Source organism: Schistocerca gregaria, chromosome X (assembly GCF_023897955.1).
Source record: "Schistocerca gregaria isolate iqSchGreg1 chromosome X, iqSchGreg1.2, whole genome shotgun sequence".
In the NCBI taxonomy this organism is placed as follows: Eukaryota; Metazoa; Arthropoda; class Insecta; order Orthoptera; family Acrididae; genus Schistocerca; species Schistocerca gregaria.
In genome coordinates this window covers 95,919,624-95,939,318 of record NC_064931.1, presented here as the reverse complement: position 1 = coordinate 95,939,318, position 19,695 = coordinate 95,919,624, and the positions used below count along the sequence as shown (strand labels likewise).

Sequence of the window (19,695 nt, the reverse complement as noted above, 5' to 3'; positions counted from 1 at the left end):
TTAGGTTTTCCAAGGTTTCCCTTAATGACTTACGGCAGATGCCGGGATGGTTCCTTTGAAAAGATACGGCCGGTTGCCTTCTCTATCCATTCCCAAACCTACGCTACGTCCTTAACGATTTCGTCATCGACGGGACGTTAAAACTTAATCTCACAGTACCCTACTATCTGTACTCGCGAACTCACTGTAGTCGGATGCGACATGGTGTGGGATCAGTTGTATTATAGCTAAAATAATATGTGCACCCAGTCGGCGTCAAAAATAACCGGCTACGTGTGAGATCATGAAGTGTCGCGGTAACATTACCAATTGTAGAAAAAAGTTACGTGAACAGTAAAACTACGAAATTAACAGGGCTCCAGCTAAATTGCCTGATCATAACAAAATGTACGGATAAACATCTTGGCCCACGGCTAAATCTCTTGCATCACAACTGGTTGTCACAGTCCTACAACACATACCTGTAAAACAAGTTTTTGGGAGTATTCCGTAATATCTAAATGAAGCTGTTTATCTCATTGCTCTTTAATATTTTAATAATATTTTCTTATCTGTCCCCTGACACTGATGTATGTACTACTGAAATGATGTGGAGGAACAGAATATGCAAAAAAGCAGATAAACAGATGTATACCTCTAAGAAAGTTATATGAGCGTTTCTGTGTCTGTACGAGGGTCTTACAAGTACAAACAGCATTTAACACCCGAAAAAATGATAGTCTACTTTTCTGTAGAAAAAGAAAATGTTACACAACGTGCTGACTGACGTCACTCCAGTTTTCCGCCTTTCATTATTCTACCGGTTGCAAGAGAAGAACATAAACGACGTTAAGCTTCCTGCATTAAAGAATGCATTGCAAGTCTCCGGGTTGATAAAATACAGAATGAGGCTTGATAGGAAAGAGAAAGAGAGAACCTAAACAAATTACATTCATCATTATTATACAAGATACTCCACACATACGACGAGCTGCTCTACAATGAAGTAAAAATCATCTTAAAAACCGAGTCCGCTCCGATCTGGCTACTAACTGAAATCCGATACGTTACAACATCAACAGCTGATCAGGTGAAGAAACATTTCTTAATAACAGTAGAGACCTAGATTTGATACACAAGAGCCTTCAACTATGTCTAACGAACAACCTAAATACTTAAATGCCCTCTAGCAGAATGCGGACTTGGTTAGATTGAAACATATATAACCCAATGTAGCTTCCTTTTTCATACACGTATGAACACACAGCCTTAAAACTTGACTAGTTATCACCCAGGTGTATAAGGGAAACCATCTAAAGGCCTCTTGGAGACTAATTGTTACCTCCTACCATCATCGAAGCATACATCTTATTCATCAACAGTTTACAACAATGCGTGTTCCTTTCCAGTTCTTGACATTCAGATAGTATCAGCTGGTTTCGTTGCTATTATTAGCAAGTTATACTGATGAACACTCGAATCAGATACGTTTCCCTACATTCATGTGGCAGTTTCTCTTTGAACTATCCCTAACATGGACTCTTCGACATACTGGAAGCGCAGAAGAGCCACGCTGCACCATAAGCACATGCCTGCCCACACCTCAAGGCCATTCTTGGAGCGGGGTTCATTTCTGCTACATTTCCCTCGACAGCAATTCAAAATAATTTTTAAGAGTCGTGTAAGGAGGTGTCATGTACCAGGCCTGTGTCTTTATATCCTCTAAGTGTTGATGTGATCACTCTGACTTAACATTTTTCGAGCAGGATGCTACAGGCGTACAAACAGGCGCAGACACTCGGCCAGTGGGTCCCTGCATCGATATCGGACGTACAGGGTGTAAAACGTCATCTCACACAAACATTTCTCTTGCGATTATGTGTTATCTCCCTGAATTGTGTCTCTTTTTCTGGACGCACTTTTGCCTCTTGATTTCTACTGTAAATTTCTTACTGTAACACTGAAAATCTAAGTAAGTAAGGAAAGAAAACTAAATAATGATTTCTGATCTTTTACTCCTTTTGTGACCCATGGCATTTCTGAGTGTACATTTATGAGCCAAAACATTATGAGCGACAGCTTAATAGCGTGTTGATCCACCTCTGGAACGCAGAACAGCTTCTATTCTGCGTGACATGGATGCAATACGTCCTTGATAGATTTCCGGATGTAAGTGGAACTAGAAGTCTAAGCACAGATTACGCAATTCCCGCAAATTGTAGACTGTTGATTTATGGGTGCCGAGATGGTAGCCAACATTATACCGGATGCATTCCACCCAATTCAGATGAGGCGAATTTGTTGCCCTGAACGTGACTTTAGTATCATACTAGTCAAACCACTCTAGCACCATTCTGGCCTTTTGAAAAAATGGTTCAAATGGCTCTGAGCACTATGGGACTCAACGGCTGTGGTCATCAGTCCCCTAGAACTTTGGACTACATAAACCTAACTAACCTAAGGACATCACACACATCCATGCCCGAGGCACTGCATAATAAAGAACACCTCTCTTGCAGCGTCATCCGCTGAAGTTGGCTGAGCATCTTCTTGATGCTTTCTCGTTTGCTGAATGAACCTGTAACGAAATGTGCTGCTCTCCTTTAGATCTTCTGTTTTTTCTCTACCGATCGTGCTCCAGAACGCCACCTATCCTGCTTTTCAAAGGTAAGCCTCAGGCCTCCACATTCTGGAATGAGGCATTGACATGCAGCAACTTGTCGTCGGCTTCTGGTTTCACCGTCCCTCAAGTACCTATCATAGATACTCGCGACTATTACGCGGAAATAACAGAGAAGTTTCGTCGTTTCCGAGATTACCGCTCCCAGGCGCCAAGCCGTAACAGTTTGCCCTTTGTCAATGTCTCTTGTGTCAGTGAATTTGCCCAATTGCGGCCCGTATCGTCGCCAGAATTATTTCCAGTCGTCTCTGCTGCGTTTATCTACTTGCCTCACCGCTTGACGTACTTTCAATACCACCAGGCGGCACTCCGTCTCGCAGCGGGCTTTGGTAATAGCCTTCTGACTGATCTGTCTACCAGCAGAAAATAGCAAAAAAGCTGAATAAGCTCCGGTTCATTATATTCCTCTGGCTGAAAATGGCAATCAGCTGCCTCAGTCTACCTTCCTCAGCACCTATAAAAGTTTTCCCAAAAATGTTGGTAATAAGTGGCTCATAACCTTCCACTGCCACTTGCCCATTCTCGCTCACTCATTCAGCCTAAATCTACATCTACATCTACATTTATACTCCGCAAGCCACCCAACGGTGTGTAGCGAAGGGCACTTTACGTGCCACTGTCATTACCTCCCTTTCCTGTTCCAGTCGCGTACGGTTCGCGGGAAAAACGACTGCCGGAAAGCCTCCGTGCGCGCTCGAATCTCTCTAATTTTACATTCGTGATCACCTCGGGAGGTATAAGTAGGGGGAAGCAATATATTCGATACCACATCCAGAAACGCATCCTCTCGAAACCTGGACAGCAAGCTACACCGCGATGCAGAGCGCCTCTCTTGCAGAGTCTGCCACTTGAGTTTGCTAAACATCTCCGTAACGCTATCACGCTTACCAAATAACACTGTGACGAAACGCGCCTCTCTTCTTTGGATCTTCTCTATCTCCTCCGTCAACCTGACCTGGTAGGGATCCCACACTGATGAGCAATACTCAAGTATAGGTCTAACGAGTGTTATGTAAGCCACCTCCTTTGTTCATGGACTACATTTTCTGAGGGCTCTCCCAATGAATCTTAACCTGGCACCCGCCTCACCAACAATTAATTTTATATGGTCATCCACTTCAAATCGTTCCGCACGCATACTCCCAGATATTTTACAGACGTAACTGCTACCAGTGTTTGTTCCGCTATCATATAATCATACAATAAAGAATCCTTCTTTCTATGTATTCGCAGTATATTACATTTATCTATGTTAAGGGTCAGTTGCCACTCCCTGCACCAAGTGCCTATCCGCTGCAGATCTTCCTGCATTTCACTGCAATTTTCTAATGCTGCAACTTCTCTGTATACTACAGCATCATCCGCGAAAAGCCGCATGGAACTTTCGACACTATCTACTAGGTCATTTATATATATTGTGAAAAGCAATGGTCCCATAACACTCCGCTGTGGCACGCCAGAGGTCACTTCAACATCTGTAGACGTCTCTCCATTGAGAACAACATGCTGTGTTCTGTTTTCTAAAAACTCTTCCATCCAGCCACACAGCTGGTCTGATATTCCGTAAGCTCTTACTTTTTTTATTAGGTGACACTGCGTACCTGTATCGAACGCCTTCCGGAAGTCAAGGAAAATGGCTTCTACCTGGGAGCCTGTATCTAATATTTTCTGGGTCTCATGAACAAATACTGCGAGTTGGGTCTCACACGATCGCTGTTTCCGGAGTCCATGTTGATTCCTACAGAGTAGATTCTGGGTTTCCAGAAACGACATGATACGCGAGCAAAAAACATATTCTAAAATTCTACAACAGATCGACGTCAGAGATATAGGTCTATAATTTTGCGCATCTGCTCGACGACCCTTCTTGAAGACTGGGTCTACCTGTGCTCTTTTCCAATCATTTGGAACCTTCCGTTCCTCTAGAGACTTGCGGTACACGGCTGTTGGAAGGAGGGCAAGCTCTTTTGCGTACTCTGTGTAGAATTGAATTGGTATCCCGTCAGGTCCAGGTCCTCTGTTGAGTGATTCCAGTTGCTTTTCTATTCCTTGGACACTTATTTCAATGTCAGCCATTTTTTTGTTTGTGGAAGGATTTAGAGAAGGAACTGCAGTGCGGTCTTCCTCTGTGAAACAGCTTTGGAAAAAGGTGTTTAGTACGCTCCTGGAAATGGAGAAAAGAACACATTGACACCGGTGTGTCAGGCCCACCATACTTGCTCCGGACACTGCGAGAGGGCTGTACAAGCAATGATCACACGCACGGCACAGCGGACACACCAGGAACCGCTGTGTTGGCCGTCGAATGGCGCTAGCTGCGCAGCATTTGTGCACCGCCGCCGTCAGTGTCAGCCAGTTTGCCGTGGCATACGGAGCTCCATCGCAGTCTTTAACACTGGTAGCATGCCGCGACAGCGTGGACGTGAACCGTATATGCAGTTGACGGACTTTGAGCGAGGGCGTATAGTGGGCATGCGGGAGGCCGGGTCGACGTACCGCCGAATTGCTCAACACGTGGGGCGTGAGGTCTCCACAGTACATCGATGTTGTCGCCAGTGGTCGGCGGAAGGTGCACGTGCCCGTCGACCTGGGACCGGACCGCAGCGACGCACGGATGCACGCCAAGACCGTAGGATCCTACGCAGTGCTGTAGGGGACCTCACCGCCACTTCCCAGCAAATTAGGGTCACTGTTGCTCCTAGGGTATCGGCGAGGACCATTCACAACCGTCTCCATGAAGCTGGGCTACGGTCCCGCACACCGTTAGGCCGTCTTCCGCTCACGCCCCAACATCGTGCAGCCCGCCTCCAGTGGTGTCGCGACAGGCGTGAATGGAGGGACGAATGGAGACGTGTCGTCTTCAGCGATGAGAGTCGCTTCTGCCTTGGTGCCAATGATGGTCGTATGCGTGTTTGGCGCCGTGCAGGTGAGCGCCACAATCAGGACTGCATACGACCGAGGCACCCAGGGCCAACACCCGGCATCATGGTGTGGGGAGCGATCTCCTACACTGGCCGTACACCTCTGGTGATCGTCGAGGGGACACTGAATAGTGCACGGTACATCCAAACCGTCATCGAACCCATCGTTCTACCATTCCTAGACCGGCAAGGGAACTTGCTGTTCCAACAGGACAATGCACGTCCGCATGTATCCCGTGCCACCCAACGTGCTCTAGAAGGTATAAGTCAACTACCCTGGCCAGCAAGATCTCCGGATCTGTCCCCCATTGAGCATGTTTTGGGTCTGGATGAAGCATCGTCTCACGCGGTCTGCACTTCCAGCACGAACGCTGGTCCAACTGAGGCGCCAGGTGGAAATGGCATGGCAAGCCGTTCCACAGGACTACATCCAGCATCTCTACGATCGTCTCCATGGGAGAATAGCAGCCTGCATTGCTGCGAAAGGTGGATATACACTGTACTAGTGCCGACATTGTGCATGCTCTGTTGCCTGTGTCTATGTGCCTGTGGTTCTGTCAGTGTGATCATGTGATGTATCTGACCCCAGGAATGTGTCAATAAAGTTTCCCCTTCCTGGGACAATGAATTCACGGTGTTCTTATTTCAATTTGCAGGAGTGTATTTCAGCTTTACGCATGTCATCCTGTGTTTCAATGCCATCATTATCCCGGAGTGTCTGGATATGCTGTTTCGAGCCATTTACTGATTTGACGCAAGGCCAGAACTTCCTAGGACTTTCTGTCAATTTGGTACATAGAATTTTACTTTCGAATTCAGTGAACGCTTCACGCATAGCGCTCCTTACGCTAACTTTGACATCGTTTAGCCTCTGTTGGTCTTAAAGGTTTTGGCTGCGTTTGAACTTGCAGTGAATCTCTCTTTGTTTTCACAGTAGTTTCCTAACTTTGTTGTTGAACCACGGTGGGTTTTTCCCGTCCCTCACAGTTTTACTGGGCACGTACCTGTCTAAAACGCATTTTACGGTTGCCATGAACTTTTTCCATTAACAGTCAACATTGTCAGTGTCGGAACAGAAATTGTCATTATCTCTTGGTGTCCCTCTGCCACTGTCTTCTTTCTCACAGTCACAGTCTCCTTCGTTCTGTCCAACTACTAACGTCCACTCTTACTGTCACTCTCTCCCTCTTGCTCTCTCTCACTGCAACTAACTCATTCATTCCTTCCTACTGCTGCTGTCTCTTCTCACAGTCACTACCTCTCTCTCCCTCGTTGTTGTTATCGTAGACTCTGTCTCTCATTATGACTAGTCGTCACACACTTCCACTTTCTCGTTCTCCTTCTTCCTCTCCCACTATCAGTCTTTGCCAAGCCCTGTCCTTTCATTGTGAACTATGTTCCACTCCCACTGTATCCCTCTCTTTCTCTCACAGTGCCATTATCTTCTCCGCACTTTCTATGCTGCGGTCACTGCCTCCTATCTCCATTACTTTTCTTCCTGAGGGCGGTAGAATGAGGCAGTCGGTAACCCATTTTGAGTCAGAGTTTTTTAAACAGACTCATATTCACTTTTTTTGAGCTCCGATAGGGGCATTTTTACGCTGGTTCCCGTCCCTGTTACAGCAGCGCATATCACTCACATGAAAAAACTCTTCTGATGATAACGGGTACGCTTTAATGCATATTTCTCCGTACAACGTTACTTTATAAACTAATTTTTCGCATTACACAGGATTTTACTGCTCATTTTACGGGTACAAGTAGAGCAACTTCGAACTTCTTTACCTCGGAAACGGACAAAGATATCAAGAAAATTTTCAGAGTTTTTAGATATCAGTATCTTATGAATATATTGTAAAAATTACAACCATTTACTTCGCGTAGCGTTATTGGAATTCGCGGCTCGGTTTTGCTACTCAGAACGCATGTTTTGGCGTGTTCCTCGATATCAGATAAATATTTTTGAAAAAAGGATGGAAATTCTGCGTAAAGGCCTAGAGAATATACCGTTAAAATTTGAACAATTTGCTGCGGTTATTAGACATCCACTGCTGACAGCGAAAACATGTTGGAAATCATTTTTTTTCCGACTTTTTTCAGGAACTGTCCATGACCTAAACGGTGCCTCCATAATCCCCTTAATGCGCACCATAGACCACATGTAATGTAAAAAGGAACAACCTACTTGAACCATTTTCTGAAGAAGTGCAATAATATTCAAACTTTGACCTTGTACTGTAAGACAGTTACAGGTGGATGATCCTTCTCTTGTGTATAAAAATGTTCCTTAGCCCAAATCCTATAAAATGCACTTGACCCTACCTTTGTATAAGCAATAGAACCCGATGTATGAGCCCCGGAAAAATCCTGTTTTTAAGCATTGTGTTTTGGAGGAGGAGGAGGAGATTAGAGTTTAACGTCCCGTCGACAACGAGGTCATTAGAGACGGATTGTGTTTTGGAAGATGCTGTTGCATGCCTATTAATATGCAATGCTTTAGCCATATAAGGTGTTCTCAATGTAGTAACTGTATGCTACTACGAATTCTGCTCATACGTCCACAGTAGAAAAATGTTTCCCTGCTAGGTTTCCTTGACGGTGGCTCCTTTGCACACTTGTTACTTAAGACTTGTTTCACAGAGCTGTTGTATAACAAAGGTGTGGCAACTCCACAAGAAATAACAAACAGGATTTATTAATGATATTTAATTTTGGTTCAGTTTGATGCGTGGCACTTGGTGTCTTAAGCCTACCACATTGATATTTAAATAACTTTTCTGTGTCCCGGCAGTCTATGTTTTGTCATTATAGCTTATTGTGACTGAGCAGACACTCGACAGTCCAATTACTCCGTAAATAGTGAGCAGACAGTCTTCAGAGTACTGTACTGTGCTCACTGCAGGAAACGAACGGTACTGTGGAATCTCTGGTGCGGAACTGTCTGAGTGTCTGCGGTGCGCCGTGTCAGCGGAAGGACTTCAGTGTCCGCCAGCACGAGGCAGAAGCAAAGTAGTCCGCAGTTGGCTGACCACACTATCGGCGGACGTACACGACACGCCAGAGGAAGCGGCTCGAAAGCGGGAAGAGGTACGAGTTTGTGAGCGTCAGATGGGGCTGCTGCGTAGCACTGAGAGCCCGCGACGAGTGTTTGTGCCTGTGTGGTGGCCGACTTCCGTGGTATTTGTGGTTTACCACTTGCTTGGTATACAACATCCCTCCACTGTGGGTGGGGAGGGGATTTTGATGAAGCTGGGTAGCTTCATTAGCGTCCTGCTTCCTTACTTGCCAGTGTATGGACTTCCACGTCCATCGGTTCGACGTCGGCTAGGGCCCTCTAGTGGTAGCGTTGGTGGGGCCGGCTCCCGGCTGTATCGGGCAGTCCATCAGACGAATGATTCTGTAAAAGGAAACAGCCTAGGAGCTTTGCCCCATTTGATTATTATGCAGCGTTGCAACTCCACATGAACATTAAATCTTAAACACAGCACTACGGATCTATAATACGACAATGTCTGATACCGATGACTTCTTCCCATGCATGTATATTGAAGTCTGTACCTTTTTCTTTGTCCTAGTGGCAAAGCAATCCGTCATCGGGCCACATGTGGCCCACCGGGACCATCCGACCACCATGTCATCCTCACTGAGGATGCGGATAGGAGGGGCGTGTGGTCAGCACACCGCTCTCCCGGTCGTTATGACGGTTTTCTTTGAGTGGAGCTGCTACTATTTGGTCGAGTAGCTCCTCAATTGGCAACAGCGCATGGCGGCCCGGATGGTCACCCATCCAAGTGCCGGGCACGCCCGACAGCGCTTAACTCCGGTGATCTGACGGGAACCGGTGTATCCACTGCGGCTAGGCCGTTACCCCCTAGTGGCAGACGTGAAAGCAAATAGGCATTCACGTGTTGCGCTGGTGCTTTGAACATAATTTTATAGTCGTAGCTCAATAAAAATCACGCTCAGTGTTGCAAAAACTGATGGTTTAAATGGCTCTAAGCACTTTGGGACTTAACATCTGAGGTCATCAGTCTCCTAGACTTAGTACTGCTTAAACCTAACTAACCTAAGGACATCACACAAATCCATGCCCGAGGCAGGATTCGAAGCTGCGACCGTAGCAGCAGCGCGGTTCCGGACTGAAGCGCCTAAAACCACTCGGCCACAGTCGCCGGATTGCAAAATCTGAGTTGTCCGTGTAGTAACATATTGTCCGGTCCAAATAAAGCCCCTAATATTTTGCGTCGGTGAGGAGGAAAAATTTACGTCCATAAATGTAATCATGAAATTTGTTGGTTTCAAATATAACTGCGGGAGCCTCTCTCTCGAACTGACTGTATTTTGTTTGAACCACTGTCTTAGAACTGAACGACGGTGGTCGTTCAGAACCATGATACCGATGCGACAGAACGGCGCCTGTACCATAGTCTCAAGCACCACCGTCAACTGTAAACATTTTGCTCGGATCGTATATCGTAAGAGATTTGGCGTCAAGCAAATATTGTTTTAATTTATCATATTCTCAAAGGCTTTCACCATTTGTTACCCTTTCGCAACAACTTGTGCAGTGGTTCACTGATGGAAGCTGCATGACAGAGAAACTTCAGGTAACAATTTATTTGCTCTAATACGGAACATAATTTGTTTGACATCCTTGGGAACTGGAAGGTTTTTAATGGCACCAATACGTTAAGCGTTGGCTTAATGACATGCACGGACAGGATGTGCCCTAAGTGTTCCATTTCACATTGAAACAAAATGCACTCGTCTCTGCTGCAATTCAAACTTCCTGCAGGTAGAATTTTGAGGACAGATTCCAAATCCTGTAAAAGTTCCTTTGTAGTTGTGCATGACACAATTATGTCGTAAAGGTAGTTTACAATGTACGGACCATTCCGAATTTATTGTTCTAAATACCATTGGAAGAAATTAGGCCGAAACTTCCACCGTAGCAGATCGTTCTCCTGCATAAATTCTTTAATGGTGACTGATTTGAAAACTTGCTGCTTAACAGTTATTTCATAGGGCGACACTATAAAAAAGATGTGGCAACGCTACAATAAATAAATAACGTTTGTACGAGTATGTAACCACTGGTTCTTAACTATGATACAGTTAGATGTGCGGCACCTGATGTCCTAAACCTAATGCAATGATACCTAAATAATATTTGCAAACAGGGCGAACAGTAATAAAACCGACAAATTGCAGGGCCAAATTGCAGACTGGAAATGGAGGAAAGAAAGTTCTATGAACATGTGTCCGGAAATTCATCGTTGCCACTGTAGATGGCGCTGAAAGTTCCTCCGACCGCTACTGATAATCCTTGCACTTGTTACAGGTCATAGGGATACTAGCTACTGTCATGCGGGATGCACATAATCGTACCTTGGCTTACACCATGTGGGCGTGCCACTTGCCTGGAGCCTGTACTAGGGTTCATCTCAGTATCCTGTAGAACCTGGTCCTCCAGACCTGGTGTACGTACAATCTGCCGTCTCCCTACACGTTCGTCTATCTGAAAGGACTCATGATCACAAGAACGCTCAAAGAGAGATTGAAATGTTCTGCGATATGGTTGGTGTCTGTGAGGATACTTGTTTTGGTATAACCGTGTTGCCTCTCGACCAATTCCATCCGCTTGGCCGTACACAAACACCATCTCGGCTTGTTCCCGACGTGAATACAGGACAATTCTGCTGCTTATAGTACGCGTGTCAATCACACAGCCTGTAACAAACAAGGAACACACGGGCCGAGGCCAAAGGAACTGTCATTCGTCAACGACATCTACCAGTGCAACGATTCATTTATGGACACATGTTCAAAGGACATTTTATCCCCGTTTCCAGTCAGAAACCGTCCCCGCAATTTGTCGGTTTTATTAATGTTCACACTGTACATGTGGTGTCCGTTCTTTTGGACATGTCCGAAAGAATAGATACCGTATATATAAAGGAGGTAAAGGCGGGACGACCAATGATCTCTTCAGAGCAGAAGCGATAAGCGATGGCTAGGTTACCACGGACATGATTCCGGAGTGGGAGCTGAGGTGATATTTTTTAAGGAAATTTCTATCTTTCACCTATACATGGAGAGACGCCAAACGTAATAAAATCAGACGTATCGCCGAATTTATAAAGTCATACGTAGTATAAACCTGATAATTACAATTTCTCTGTACTGTTAATCTAAGAGCCTTCGTATGTGGCGAAGCATTTGATTACTATACGGGATTTCGGAAATACGGAGGGATCCTATGACAGAGGTAGATTTTAGCACTCCGTCATGATCCAAAAAATGAGTTCAATATTCTAGATGTATGATGCAGGGCGTAACAGAAATTAAGCTGATTAGAACAGATTTTTTTCCTACCTGATGAGAGAATATTTAGAGGAATTGTAGACTATGCCAGACTGTTACAAGACTTTTACAACACGTAAGGATACTTTAGCGATGTGAAAAAGCGTGTATGCCTTTTTCTGTCTTCGAAAAGAACTCGTATAAAAGGGAGAAATTTATATTTAGCTTGCAAAATTCGGGGTGTATGGATAACAACATCGGCCGGCCGGAGTGGCCGAGCGGTTCTAGACGCTATAGTCTGGTACCGCGCGACCGCTACAGTCGCAGGTTCGAATCCTGCCTCGGGCATGGATGCGTGTGATGTCCTTAGGTTAGTTAGGTTTAAGTAGTTCTAAGTTCTAGGGAACTGATGACCTCAGAAGTTAAGGCCCATAGCGCTCAGACCCATTTGAACCATTTTGGTAACAACACCGCTGTCTCGAATTGGGCAAAGTGAATTTTGTAAACTGGGGTGTCTATGCCGGGGTGGAATTTGTTAGAAATAGCGTATACATACGAGCTGCAGCTGTTTGTTTTGCAGTACATGGCGGCTGGCGGCGTGGACCGTGGCTGATGTCAGAAATGGGTTCAAAATGGTTCAAATGGCTCTGAGCACTATGCGACTTAACTGCTGAGGTCATCAGTCACCTAGAACTTAGAACTAATTAAGCCTAACTAACCTAAGGACATCACACACATCCATTCCCGAGGCAGGATTCGAACCTGTGACCGTAGTGGTCGCTCGGTTCCAGACTGTAGCGCCTAGAACCTCACGGCCACTCCGGCCGGCTCAGAAATGTGCTCTAGTCTTCGGCGACCATAAGTTTCGGACTGAGTTAGCCTGTTACGGGCGGTTAGGCACAAAGAATTCGCCGAACTATCTGATCTAGCCCTTGGTAGAGGGGTCTAGCTGAGTGACCAGTGTGTGGGATAGAAGCAGACGTGTGTGTTTCGTGAGAAAAGATTCAAAGTGACGGGTGTTTGCGCTGGGCGTATTGACAACTTCCGAAATCCTACCACTCCAGTCATCAGACCCGGGCGCCCTCCATGTCTGGGGGTGGTGCACTCATATACACGCGCGTCCACGGTTGCGGCTGCGGTCGCGGCAGAGTTTCCATCGATCTCTAAGCATTGGTGCCGGTGGCGCGCTTCGTGTGGACACCGGAACACAGCGGGCAGGATGTATGAGCGTTTCAGTAATCTCCGACATCTGACCATAACAACTGTTGCTATAGACTGGATTGTGGTTTAAGTGTGTCGTGTTTAGTGCTTCACAGTACTCTGCATTGCAGTGGTATTTGCTGCTGTGTCTACCCTGTCACGCAGTAGACCTTCCTCGTTCCGAATGTAGTGGAGAGAACGAATTTTGGAATTCCATAGTGCTTTAATACTCCAGTCGCGACCTCAGATTCCCAATTCATAGTGATCTCTGACATCTAGCCATGACAACCTATTACTACGAACTGGCTCAGCGTTTAAATGTGTCGTATTTAGTTCTTCTCAATACATCGCAGTGGTTTCCGTCTTGTAGAGGTATTTGTTGTCGTTCCTATCGCATCATGTGGTAGAACCTTCCTTCTCCTCCAAAATGTAGTGAAGAGGACCAATTTAGAAATTCTATAGTGCGTTATGTTCGCCGCTCGTGGTCTAGCGGTAGCGTTCTCGCTTCCCGAGCACGGGGGCCCGGGTTCGATTCCCGGCGGGGTCAGGGTTTTCACCTGCCTCGAGATGACTGAATGTTGTTGTGTCGTCTTCATAATCATCATTCATCCCCATTAGCGGCGGAGGAAGGCAACGGCAAACCACCTCCATTAGGACCTTGCCTTGTGCGGCGGTGCGGGTCTCACGCATCGGTCCACCACGCTCTGTCAAGGACCATGGGACTTCATTTCTATGGCGTTTTCAGAACCCAGTGGCAAAGCCAAATTCCAGACTGATCAATTTATTGTTTCCGACAGTTGTACTGCGAGCACGCATGCGTTCGATATGGGCAGGGATGGCTCCTGTGGACAGAGCTATTCTTTACTCGATGAACAGCGCGCGCTTTTTGTATGATCGGAAGGATATTTTTTCAGCAGATACGTTTAGTGGAAAAGTTTTGGTTGAGGAGAGTGTTTGCGCCCTCAAACATCGGTGCGTACAAGACCTCTTTGGATATACACTCCTGGAAATGGAAAAAAGAACACATTGACGCCGGTGTGTCAGACCCACCATACTTGCTCCGGACACTGCGAGAGGGCTGTACAAGCAATGATCACACGCACGGCACAGCGGACACACCAGGAACCGCGGTGTTGGCCGTAGAATGGCGCTAGCTGCGCAGCATTTGTGCACCGCCGCCGTCAGTGTCAGCCAGTTTGCCATGGCATACGGAGCTCCATCGCAGTCTTTAACACTGGTACCATGCCGCGACAGCGTGGACGTGAACCGTATGTGCAGTTGACGGACTTTGAGCGAGGGCGTATAGTGATCATACGGGAGGCCGGGTGGACGTACCGCCGAATTGCTCAACACGTGGGGCGTGAGGTCTCCACAGTACATCGATGTTGTCGCCAGTGGTCGGCGGTAGGTGCACGTGCCCGTCGACCTGGGACCGGACCGCAGCGACGCACGGATGCACGCCAAGACCGTGGGATCCTACGCAGTGCCGTAGGGGACTGCACCGCCACTTCCCAGCAAAATTAGGGACACTGTTGCTCCTGGGGTATCGGCGAGGACCATTCGCAACCGTCTCCATGAAGCTGGGCTACGGTTCCGCACACCGTTAGGCCGTCTTCCGCTCACGCCCCAACATCGAGCAGCCCGCCTCCAGTGGTGTCGCGACAGGCGTGAATGGAGGGACGAATGGAGACGTGTCGTCTTCAGCGATGAGAGTCGCTTCTGCCTTGGTGCCAATGATGGTCGTATGCGTGTTTGGCGCCGTGCAGGTGAGCGCCACAATCAGGACTGCATACGACCGAGGTACCCAGGGCCAACACCCGGCATCATGGTGTGGGGAGCGATCTCCTACACTGGCCGTACACCTCTGGTGATCGTCGAGGGGACACTGAATAGTGCACGGTACATCCAAACAGTCATCGAACCCATTGTTCTACCGTTCCTAGACCGGCAAGGGAACTTGCTGTTCCAACAGGACAATGCGCGTCCGCATGTATCCCGTGCCACCCAACGTGCTCTACAAGGTGTAAGTCAACTACCCTGGCCAGCAAAATCTCCGGATCTGTCCCCCATTGAGCATGTTTGGGACTGGATGAAGCGTCGTCTCACGCGGTCTGCACGTCCAGCACGAACGCTGGTCCTACTGAGGCGCCAGGTGGAAATGGCATGGCAAGCCGTTCCACAGGACTACATCCAGCATCTCTACGATCGTCTCCATGGGAGAATAGCAGCCTGCATTGCTGCGAAAGGTGGATATACACTGTACTAGTGCCGACATTGTGCATGCTCTGTTGCCTGTGTCTATGTGCCTGTGGTTCTGTCAGTGTGATCATGTGATGTATCTGACCCCAGGAATGTGTCAATAAAGTTTCCCCTTCCTGGGACAACGAATTCACGGTGTTCTTATTTCAATTTCCAGGTCATCCCAACAACCTCCCACTTAAGGAAACACGTGGAATTGATCAAGGTCACCCAGGGGAACCACCCATAAGATTTAGACGATTATGTGAGCAATGTTCAATATAAAGATATAACTTGATACTTGTCACACAATATAAAATAGCTGAAAAATCCTTCCCCCTCCCTCTCAGATAATGGCAGCCCAATAAAATGATGAAACTCAATAAGATTCGAGCTCCACCTCCTACTCACCCTTATAATCATTTACAACTACTCAACTGAGTGTAGACTTCTACATTCAAGGTCTGAGCATCATGAGGAGAGTTCAGTTTTGTTACAAACAACTGAATATTAAATTAAGAAACAGGTATGAAAATGGGGTCACTGTGCTTTCAACCATGTACATAATTTCATTCACATTCCATTTATGTAGAACATCATAAATATGAGTCTCTTTACGATTTTTGGCAGGGCAGCGAATATGAAAGCATAATATATGCTCATAACAACTTAATTAAATTTTCCATATGCATTTACACACAGAATAACTCTTTCTTTATCTGTATTTTTTGTAGTTTTAAAAAGATCCAACACAATTTTTAACTTATAATATAAATCTACATCTGAATCAGCCATTCCCTTCTCCAGCCAGTAAAATGAGAGATGCAAAGTGGGACTATTCTCGAATGCTAGACATATCTTGTTTTCATCCCATAAAATATCTGTTTTATGGCTTTAACAGTTAGCTCTGTTCCTTCCTGCATTTCTTATAGGCGAGACCATTCGCGTGTTTTAGTTTTGCCTCTTGTCTACTGCGTAACACTAGCGTTAAAACCCTACACATCTTCCTGGGTGTGCGTTGGCAACTCTTTTGCTCCACATGCTTACAGAATTTCTGTATCAAACTTAAAGTTTCCAATTGTGGCAAACGAGTGTTAAATTAAATGTTGCTACTCCATCAGCTTTAAATGCAGCAAACAGGTGCTCTGTTTCTAGGTACACAACATCCAGGCCGTCACAATTAGATAGAATATAACCATTCTTTTCCATGTATATATGCAGACTGAAGCGACAAATGAAAATTTGTACCAGGACTGCGATTTTAACCCAGGACTCCTACTCACTAGGGAGATGCACTTGCATGGACTATCCTAACAATCCTCCGTCCTCAATCCAAATTCTCATTTATTTCTCAGCCCACTTCGTATTCTCCCTAAACTGGAATACAGTTGGAGAACCTCTGCAACGCTGTTTGAGTTTAGGGGGAATACCAAGCAGGCTGAGGTGTGAGTGGAAATTTGGAATGCCCCAGCCCACTTGGTATTGCCCCTAAACTTGAATACAGTTGGAGAACCTCTGCAATGCTGTTTGAGTTTATGGGAAATACCAAGCAGGCTGAACTGTGAGTGGAAATTTGGATTGAGGAGGGAGGCATGCCAGGATAGTCCATGCAGTTGTGGAAAGGTACTGTGCCAGAGTCGCATAGTGGTTAGCGCATCTGCTTAGTGAGCAGGAGACCCGGGTTCGAATCCCGGCCTTGGACAAATTTTCACCCATGCTTCAGTCTGCATATACACTCCTGGAAATTGAAATAAGAACACCGTTAATTCATTGTCCCAGGAAGGTGAAACTTTATTGACACATTCCTGGGGTCAGATACATCACATGATCACACTGACAGAACCACAGGCACATAGACACAGGCAACAGAGCATGCACAATGTCGGCACTAGTACACTGTATATCCACATTTCGCAGCAATGCAGGCTGCTATTCTCCCATGGAGACGATCGTAGAGATGCTGGATGAAGTCCTGTGGAACAGCTTGCCATGCCATTTCCACCTGGCGCCTCAGTTGGACCAGCGTTCGTGCTGGACGTGCAGACCGCGTGAGACGACGCTTCATCCAGTCCCAAACATGCTCAATGGGGGACAGATCCGGAGATCTTGCTGGCCAGGGTAGTTGACTTACACCTTCTAGAGCACGTTGGGTGGCACGGGATACATGCGGACGTGCATTGTCCTGTTGGAACAGCAAGTTCCCTTGCCGGTCTAGGAATGGTAGAACGATGGGTTCGATGACGTTTTGGATGTACCGTGCACTATTCAGTGTCCCCTCGACGATCACCAGAGGTGTACGGCCAGTGTAGGAGATCGCTCCCCACACCATGATGCCGGGTGTTGGCCATGTGTGCCTCGGTCGTATGCAGTCCTGATTGTGGCGCTCACCTGCACGGCGCCAAACACGCATAAGACCATCATTGGCACCAAGGCAGAAGCGACTCTCATCGCTGAAGACGACACGTCTCCATTCGTCCCTCCTTTCACGCCTGTCGCGGCACCACTGGAGGCGGGCTGCACGATGTTGGGGCGTCAGCGGAAGACGGCCTAACGGTGTGCGGGACCGTAGCCCAGCTTCATGGAGACGGTTGCGAATGGTATTCGCCGATACCCCAGGAGCAACAGTGTCCCTAATTTGCCGGGAAGTGGCGGTGCGGTCTCCTACGGCACTGCGTAGGATCCTACGGTCTTGGCGTGCATCCATGCGTCGCTGCGGTCCGGTCCCAGGTCGACGGGCACGTGCACCTTCCGCCGACCACTGGCAACAACATCGATGTACTGTGGAGACCTCACGCCCCACGTGTTGAGCAATTCGGCGGTACGTCCACCCGGCCTCCCGCATGCCCACTATACGCCCTCGCTCAAAGTCCGTCAACTGCACATATGGTTCACGTCCACGCTGTCGCGGCATGCTACCAGTGTTAAAGACTGCGATGGAGCTCTGTATGCCACGGCAAACTGGCTGACACTGACGGCGGCGGTGCACAAATGCTGCGCCGCTAGCGCCATTCGACGGCCAACATTGCGGTTCCTGGTGTGTCCGCTGTGCCGTGCGTGTGATCATTGCTTGTACAGCCCTCTCGCAGTGTCCGGAGCAAGTATGGTGGGTCTGACACACCGGTGTCAATGTGTTCTTTTTTCCATTTCCAGGAGTGTATACATCACAGATATTTGAGACTTAAAGAGGTCTTTGGAATCGTATAGTTTCATTTCATTCTTTTTAAGCAGGTCTAAATGGGAATAGAAGTATTCAAAAACATGTTTCGTGTATCCTTTAGTGTAGTTAACATTCTCGATTCCATTGAATTTGGCCATTACTCCAGCAAGGGAACAATTCCCATTGCTGTTGACTGTGAATGCAGATATTTTATATTCCCCAGTGTACCCAGGCCGCAAACATAAGTTGCACATCTGCAATAGTTTCTTCGTTTTCCAGGCCAGTTCAAATGGTTCACATGGCTCTGAGCACTATGGGACTTAACATCTGAGGTCATCAGTCCCGTAGAACTTAGAACTACTTAAACCTAACTAACCTAAGGACATCACATACATCAATGCCCGAGGCAAGATTCGAACCTGCGACCGTAGCGGTTGCGAGGTTCCAGACTGAAGCGCCTAGAACCGCTCGGCCACAACGGCCGGCAATGCAGTTCATATTCGTCATTTGTGGCAGTTACCTTCACCATAAACTTCAGTTTTCTTTTTCTGACTTCGATCTGTTTCATTTCCAGTTTGCTTTTTCGTTCACACCTCGTTAACTGCACTTCAAGGTGCAATTTCTTTAATGGGGAATGGTTTAAGTCTGTGTGATACATTTCTCTTTTTCTTAGAACTTGTGGGATAACATTATTTGTGAGTACCAGTTATGATTCGGCGATATCCTTATCTGATAGTATTTTGAATAACAGTTTCCTGGACTGAGAGATATATGTTCCTCCTGCTTTAATGTAACACTTCAGTGTAATACTTATGTCATATTTGTTGGAGTCAGTGTTAAGGGTCTGCATGTACCTTAGAGGCACATAATGAAAAGTTAATGCAGACAGAACATAGTTTATAAACTTTTCTAGGTCTTGTTAACAACGATAACGTTATTTCAAACGCTTCTGTAATGGGTGTAAGCATACTTAAATTCTTCTTGCTATGGAGCGTGCCATTTTCAGTGTAGTTTATATTACCAATATAAGCAACAAGGTTGTCCGTAGCCCTCCCGGTTAGCCGAGCGTTCTAACGCACTGCATTCCGGAGTGGGAAGGAGCGACTGGTATCCGCGAACTTATGTCGAGGTCCGGTGAGCCGGCCAGTCTGTGGATGGTTTTTAGGCGGTTTTCCATCTGCCTCGGCGAATGCGGGCGTCTTCCCCTTATGCCGCCT

General features: G+C 46.8%; 1 protein-coding gene and 1 pseudogene across 1 annotated transcript in view; one reads left to right on the top strand and one right to left on the bottom strand.

Moving 5' to 3' along the window:
- The window catches only part of LOC126298816 (neurogenic locus protein delta), a 1,242,617-nt gene that overhangs the window by 687,460 nt on the left and 535,462 nt on the right, over positions 1–19,695 (top strand). The window lies entirely within an intron of this gene.
- Positions 9,332–9,449, bottom strand: LOC126299942 (5S ribosomal RNA; annotated as a pseudogene).